Source organism: Austrofundulus limnaeus, unplaced genomic scaffold (assembly GCF_001266775.1).
Source record: "Austrofundulus limnaeus strain Quisiro unplaced genomic scaffold, Austrofundulus_limnaeus-1.0 Scaffold1, whole genome shotgun sequence".
Lineage (NCBI taxonomy): Eukaryota > Metazoa > Chordata > Actinopteri > Cyprinodontiformes > Rivulidae > Austrofundulus > Austrofundulus limnaeus.
Genome location: NW_013952403.1, coordinates 6101699 through 6109642, shown reverse-complemented (window position 1 = coordinate 6109642; position 7944 = coordinate 6101699). Strand labels below are relative to the sequence as shown.

Here is a 7944-nt window from a genome sequence, read left to right as displayed (position 1 = left end):
TGTGTGTGTGTCTGGTGATGACAGGCAGCTGAAATCTTTTGCAAGTATAAAGTTTAAAGAGGACGTATCATGAAAAATCCACTTTTTTAGCCATTATATGCATTTTGTTTGAGTCTCTAAGCGTGCAGACAATGTGAATTTAGTCTCTGCCGGTGTTGTGCAGATATCTTTATATGCTGTTAGGGAATATTTTTCAAACTGTTCTGTTTTCTCTATTTCCTATTACATTTAATGAACATTAACATCACAGTATTTGCAGTGGAACTTCTTAATAAGGTCTGGACTTACCAACTATTTAGTCTGCTGCTATATTGTCGTATTTCTACTATCAAACTACAAAATTGGCTGAATGGGATAGAATGGACCGCTCTGAGGATTGCAGGGTGTGAAGTGCCTCATTGGCATTTAAGCAGGGCGGGGAGGTATGCACAATCAACTTTTTTGAGCTTTATATTATTTAATAACGTCATTCCCTCGTCAAAAACATACCCAGAGTGGTGCTTTGACTCATTCATGCATGTTTGAGAAATCCTTGAATCTCCTGTGGAAGCCATGTGGAGCTGCCTAAACGCTTGCTGGTACAAAGCACCGCCTATTTACTCAAAGCTCCTCCCTGCAGCCAAGCTCCCACCCCACAGAGCACCCCTCCCCCAAAGCACTGCTGTGATGACGTGTTGAAGTGGGAATGACAGAAACAGTAGGAGGGCCTTAAAGAGACAGAGGCCAATTTCAAGGCTTTTAGATGAAGCAAAGTCAAATTTATCTTTCCATTTATATCTTTCATAGCAGCTGAAGGCAACAGTTACTTGACTGTGGTGTAGAATTGAACTGAAAAATACCCCCTCCCCCTTTAAAGAGACAGCACCGAAATGAGTTAATCTGAGACCCAACAGGGAAAAGGGGTGAAAGAGGGGCTTGTGGAGTTACAATAAGGAGGAATTCAGACCAAAGATTTGCAGTTCCACTTTATATAGATCTCAACTGAAATATTTAAATGTGAAAGGGAAGGATTTAAAAACATGATATGTCTCCTTTAAAGATTCCAGCTTGTTTTTGTTTGTAAAAATACACATATTCTACTAGAAACTACATTTTTTTATATTCTCCCTTTTTCTCTGAGGTTACACGTGATTAGAAGACAAACATCAACTCCTCCCCTGCTGTGTGGCAAAATTATAAAATATATGTGTTACACTGCGCAGTGAAAGAATGGCTGCAAATATACAAATATAAAATGAAAAGGGGAAAAAACACAGACAGAATGAAGTTGTATTTCACTCCAAAGTCTGAAGCACATCAACCCAGAGCTTACAGAAGATTAGGAAACCGTCCTAATCTCATTTGGTCTCACACACATGCTCTTCAAAGATTCTACTAATAGATTCACCTTGTACACGCAAACACAATCCAAACACACACACACGCGCGGCTCCTTCTGTCTTCTTCTTACCTTCAGTCACATAGTTGTGGTCGGGGAGGAAGCCGTGGTGGTTGAGCGTCGGGGTGGCGTCAGTGTCTTCGCCCATCAGCAGGGCTGGGGGGAGCGCCCGTCTCCGTTGGGCGGCGTGGCGGTGGCAGATTGGTGGCGGAGGGGGTGATGGGGATGCCGGTCAGCACAGCGCCCATGCTGCTGCCCACCGACGCCGTCTCAGCACAGGGCCGCACAGCCGAGCATCCTAAAGGGGAGTGGGGCAGTCCCGCAGGAGAGACGGGTGCTTCTAGGAGTCCTGGCAGTTGCCTCCGAGAGCCAGATGTGCACCTGCAGAGAGGGAGGATGAGTCGGAAACATCAGCTTGATTGGACAGCACACATGTCCACACTGCAGTTGTTTTGGAAAACACGAGAAAGTCCCTGGTTGTTTCGAGAGAAGATGAGGAAGGAAGCGASAGGGGGAGGGATGAGCAGAAGCTTTTTGGTCGGAGTATCTGCAGTGCTGCTGTTTCTGCAGTGAACTCAAATGCATGGACACACACACACACACACACGGACCAAACCTACGGTGGGATAAACACACATTTACCTACGGTGTCAGCGGCTCGCAGGTTAAATCCTCCTCAGCGGATCACCCATAAACGACCTCCGCAGCAGGTTGGTGTCCCTCCGGCGTCTCGGCTGCTCCGGTGCGAGGAGGGAAAATCCTGCCGGCCCTGAGCTCTGCTGCAGTCTGTGCTTCTGCGTATGAAACGAGAGGCAGAGTGAGAGGCAGGGAGAGGGGGAGGGAGAGTCAGWGAGGAGCTTTCCTGCTGCGCTGGTACGTTCCGATGATGCATCAGTGCAGGCCCCACCCTCACGTGAAGCGCAGCCAATCGTCCAGAGAACTGAGAGCTGTCCAACCGCTGATTGTRGGTGATTAACTATGATGAAGAAGCAAAGAGGATGGAGATGTGGGCGGTACAGTGGAAACAGCGGAGTGTCCTGAAAGGTTGTGATTAATGAAGAGGATTTTTTTTCCCCTTCTGTTGCTGAGTGTGAACTACAGCGACAAGCAGAGGATTCACCTGGAGACATGACCGACTTACAACAAACCTTGACACAGACAGAGAAATCATTTATATTGTTTGGAACACAATCATTTTTTTAAAAAAGCATCAACACTATTGCCATAAATAATCTTGAAAATGATCTCCAACATGATACTACTATTGGGGTTGTTTACTACTGACTTTTAAAGACACTACACATTCTATTGTCTTTTATTAGGTGAACAGTAATTTTATAATGTGGTTATTTCTGATTTAATTGATGGTTTTATGTGCAGACTGGGTTGTGGGACTCTCGACCAGGGTTTCACAGACTCAGGAGGCTTTTAGTTAGATGCACTCCTGATTTAAAAACAACACCTATAACTGTGATTATACATTAGGGTGAGGAATAATGTCTGACATCTTGACTCCGTGTAGAGACAGTCTGCCCCTTTAACATATATCATGAGGTGGGGTCAGGACGCAAACAGGTTTGTTTCTGGATGTGTTTCCTGGTTCTGGTCACTGCTTAGCTGCTGCCTAACGGAGACACATTAAAAAAGCTAATCAGTCCGCAGCTGTGTCTGAATGGTTTTGTATGGCTCACTCAAACATTCGCATGTCATTATTATTAACTGGTTTTAGACCTGAACAGGTAAAGGGTAAAGAACATTGCTTATTTTTAACACTACTGTATGTAAAATAATTTATTTATGATTTCCCATTTTATTCCATGATAATGAACCCAACTTGTAGTGTTACAGCACATAAAACTACAAGTTGGGTTCATTATCATGGAATAAAATGGGAAATCATAAATAACTTGTAGTATTACGACACATAAGCAACAGAGTATTCTTGTCAAAAGAAGACTTTGGTTAAATGAAAAGGTGTCAATCAAAATATGTCTTCCAAAACCTTATCTTTGGTGTTTGTCCATTTAAAACACCAAAATATAATATATAAAATGCTAACAAGCATCAGACTCATATGCAACAAAACAAGAAGTTTTGATCATGTTTTCAACTAGAAAAAATAACAAGCTACCAAAAATACTAATTAAAAATGTTGTTCTGTCCATACAGTATTAAAAACAGACCAGCTGCACAGTTGTGGATTACCACCACTTTTAAAAATGTAGTTTTTTTTTATTTTGCATTGACTGGACTGAATAAATAAAACACTTTTTGTCTATGCTTTTTGTCAGTGGTAGGCACAATTCCCCTAAAGCATTAATAGGGGAACTAATTTCCTGATTAGTGCTTTAGGGCTTTTGCTAATTTTAGGATTTATTAGTGGATTAGCACTTGCTAAATTTATATGCTAAATTTAGAAGCACTAACTGAGGTCTATAAACGTTATTGATCAACTTTAATGTTAACAACTGACAGTGAAAGCTGTCACACATTTTGTTCATATGTGTGTCACTTATCCACTAGGTGACAATATATTAACAATATATGAACCCAAATACGACAGTGGAATGTCAACAAGAAGTCTTGAGAGAGCAGCGTGGCAATATGTGACTCATGCTGTCTGTTRAAGAATGTTCRTGGGTTGATTGGGTTATTTCAGTGCTTTAGATTCAGCTTTTGCTAAGTTTTTCGGTGCGCTAGTGCTTTAGAATTAGGGGACCTAAACATTTGAGTTAGTGCTTTAGAGCTAGTGGAACTAATTTTTAGATTAGTGCTGCAACTGACATCTCTTAGCTTCTGAGCTAGAATTAGAAAATAAAACTAAATTATCATTTTCAAAAAATACCTAGAAGTAGCATAGTACCATCTTAAACAAGTGATCCTGATATTTGCCACTTTAATTTATTGCATTTTAATTTATGAACAAAGCTCTTTGTACATACTCACATTGTCAATCCCTCCTTAAAGTGTTCATCAGTGATGACCTAAAGAGGCTTCGGTTGGCGTAGCAGCAGAGCGCGGGCTGCCAGAGACAGTTGGTGCCATCACTGCTGCTGGCTGTCTGCCGCCAGGCTTTAACCCTCCCTACGAACAAGAAGACCTGTTTATCTTACGTACTTCAAGACTGACATCCTCACCACCCCCCCCCCCCCCCCCCCCACACACACACACACACACTACTTACCAGTCATGATCCACACTCCACAGTCCTGTCCTCCTTTCGATGCTCACTGAAGGCCATAACTATACATTCTAAGTTCATTGAATCCTATACACTCTATACTGTAGTTCTAGCTACCTGCAGGTCTCTTATTACCAAAAATCAAGTCTGGCTAAACACTTAGATCTGTAAGAGATTTCTTTTCTCCAACCATCTCTTCATAAATGTTGAGAGGAAAGTGAGTAACAATGCAAATATCTTTATTGCTTTTAGATTTTGTTTATGTGTTTGAATGTCTACCGGTCTGACTTTCTTAATTTGCACGTCAATTACTGACTAAATTGGCATCAGCTGAAATTAAAGGGAAAAGGCATTAGGGCCAACAGAATACTGTTTGCATATTGGAGGTCGGTGTTGAGAAAATCAAAAATCAATAAAAGCCCATGATTCCTTGAAGGAATGCCCATTATTCATGATGAAGTGACATTTGGATCAATGGTTCAGATCTAAACAAAGCAATGAAACTGCCTGTTTTCTAAATAATTTTAGTAAAAGTAATAAACTCAAAACATTATACCTAAATTTTACACTTGTAGCTAATTAGTTAAAGTAAGATCTGACCACTCTCGTTAATAACTGTAAAAAGACAAACAAAAGGCTAAAAAGTATGTGTAAACTCTTCTTCAATCTCTTTTTTTTTTAGCTATTTTACTGCTTACTATCAATCCAAACCACCTGGGTTTGTGTTATGCTAACGTGTTAGCAAACAGCTGCTAATGTGGCTAACGTGTTAGCATCAGGTGCAAGCCTAGCTTACGCACTTTTGAACGACTTATTATTGCGTCAAGTATTAAACTTTGAAATGTTAATTTAAAATATAGAATGAACTTACCTGTTATCTCTGGTTTGTCCTAAAGGAACTGCTGCAAAATGATAAGCAAGTTGCTGAAATCAACAGCTTTCTGATGAGACAAGCAGGGATATGTTTTCGTACGAAGAGGTTCAGGGCCTTAGTGGGGGAAAAATGTTTTTATTTTAAATATTCATTTGTTTCTCTAAAAAATTTCCAATAAATACAACCATGTTTCTACAGATTTCAGTGTTTTCTGACACAAAACCTGCCTCACCTGCCATATTGTCAGAGTGCAAACTGGTCATCCCCCACCCACCTCGTCATGTGTCAGGTTTGTTCAGGTACAGTAAATCTATGTCAGCTTGTCCTTGTTAACCTGGCCTGACCTTGCCTGGGCCTGCCTGGGTGGCAGCAGTCTGTCTCCTGTAGACACTGGACCATTCAGGCGTGGAGAGACTTGGCTCTGACAGCAGGCGTGACCACCCACCATCCCCTCCCTGATCTGGGCCCTCTGCCCTGTCATAAATCTGAACTGTTTCAGTCCTCGCATCATCTTCAGCACCAGATGGTGGGGAGACGGGTGTTTTTTTTTTTATCTCCGTTTAAAATTTCATAAGAACGCTAAATATTCTCAGACCACAGATGGAGAAAGATAGGATTATTTGTTGACTGGCTTGTTGTGCAAAGTCTGAAATGACCTTATGATCACCCCAAAAAAACAATATAAAAATGACTTTAACTCTTCATTTTATAGATATTCAGAGTTGTAAAATAATTAAGTACAAATACTTTGTTACTGTAGAATTTTTGGGTATCTGTACTTTGCTTGAGTAATTATCTTTTAGCCTACATTTTGCTATACTTCTTACATTTTCACACAATTGTCTGTACTCCTTACATTAAAAAAAGGCAAGAAGTAGAAAGTTGTTACTTTTATTTCATTTTGCTTGTTTTCATTCCAGCTTGTTATTGTAAAAAAAAAAATACTATCCATACAAATTGTGCCTCCTGTAGTTGAATGAGAAGTATAAATACATAAAATTCTGGTACAGATTCCAGCAGGACATAATCATTAAAAAAAAGTACTGTACTTAAGAAGTATTTGTATTTCATGAATTATATTATTGCATTTGGCCGCTGCTCTCAGATAAATTTTCATTTTTGAAGAAAGGTTTTGGGCACCCATATGTATATAAACTGAAACAGATAGACTAGTGCATCCTAAATTTAACATAAATTAATTATTTTAATACGGCAGTCATTTCTGTATTTTTTGGGGAGGTCACCTCCTAATAAATGTCCTTACATAAAATCTAACCGCTCATTTTAAATCAATACTTTTACTTTTAATATTTAAGAACAAAAAATATCAGATACTTCAAGACTTTTACTTAGATATTCCTAAAAGAGACTAAATTTTACCAAAGTAATGTTTTGGTGAAATACATGTATTTTTTCTCAAGTATCACTTTGTGGTACTTTATACAACACTGTAGATATTGAACTAAAATTTAGTGTGATGATAGCTGAGACCTTTTTCCAAGGAATTTTTTTGATTACTTAAATATTTATAGCCAAGTGTGCTTGTCTGTTAGCAAAATATCTTACACACCACTTGAGGAATTTTAATGAAACTTTCAGGAAAAGATCACTGAACGTTTTTCATCAACTGATGACATTTTGGAACCGATACAAGATGGCTGCCAACTGACCTTGGAAAACACACAAAAAATGGTTAAAATTCAGTCTGTTTTGCTGATATCGAGCTAAAAATCGATGTGTTCAGAGTCATTTACAAAATATACTCGAAGGACATTGTGTGATGTTGCAAAAGACAGTTGTTTTCAATGTTTGACATAAAGAGTTGAAACTCCATTAATTTTCAACTTTTGTTTTAATCTCAAAGGGAAAAGTAAGGTGGGGAAAATCAGTTTCTTTAGGGAAAGCTAGGCCTTTAACTGTAGCGAGATGTAATGTGAAGAAAAAAAAGCTTGACGATGGCAAAAACAAATAGTTCTGCTGAATCACATGTGACTCATAATAAGTCAAAACCTGAAGGATATAAAATGTGTTAAATAGCTTTTGCAGCAGTTTTTACCTTGTGGATTCAGGCAAACTTTATCAGCTTTTTTATTTTATTTTATTTTATTTTTTTACCCACTCACAAAGTGTTAGACCGTGTAGAGACCCCCCAACAAGGACCAGTCTGAGACATCAACCTAATAAAGTTGATAATGATCGGCCTCGTTCATCGCAGGCATCAGACGTGTCCGTTCAGATGCAGCAACACTTGTGTGTCTGCCTGCGTTGACCTGGTGCCTCTCTTTCATCGCACCCCCCACTTCACAGTGCAGACGCTGGGTTGCTTAGCAACCCACCAGCAGTCTATGGAGAACGTACACTCGAAGGTACCGTTCCTCACACATCTGAAAACCTGCAGGAGGAGGATGGTGTACTTCCATCACCCACTAAAATATACTGTAAGAAGACACAAATAATACACACACACACACACACACACACACACACACACACACACACACACACACACAC

General features: G+C 39.7%; 1 protein-coding gene across 1 annotated transcript in view; it reads right to left on the bottom strand.

Moving 5' to 3' along the window:
* The window catches only part of LOC106516650 (serine/threonine-protein phosphatase 2A 55 kDa regulatory subunit B gamma isoform), a 29507-nt gene extending 27971 nt beyond the window's left edge, over positions 1-1536 (bottom strand). The window contains exon 1 of the mRNA XM_014007117.1: positions 1451-1536. The gene's annotated coding sequence lies outside the window, so the exon portion shown is untranslated. The remainder of the gene's footprint in view (positions 1-1450) is intronic.
* Positions 1537-7944: the final 6408 nt, after the last annotated feature.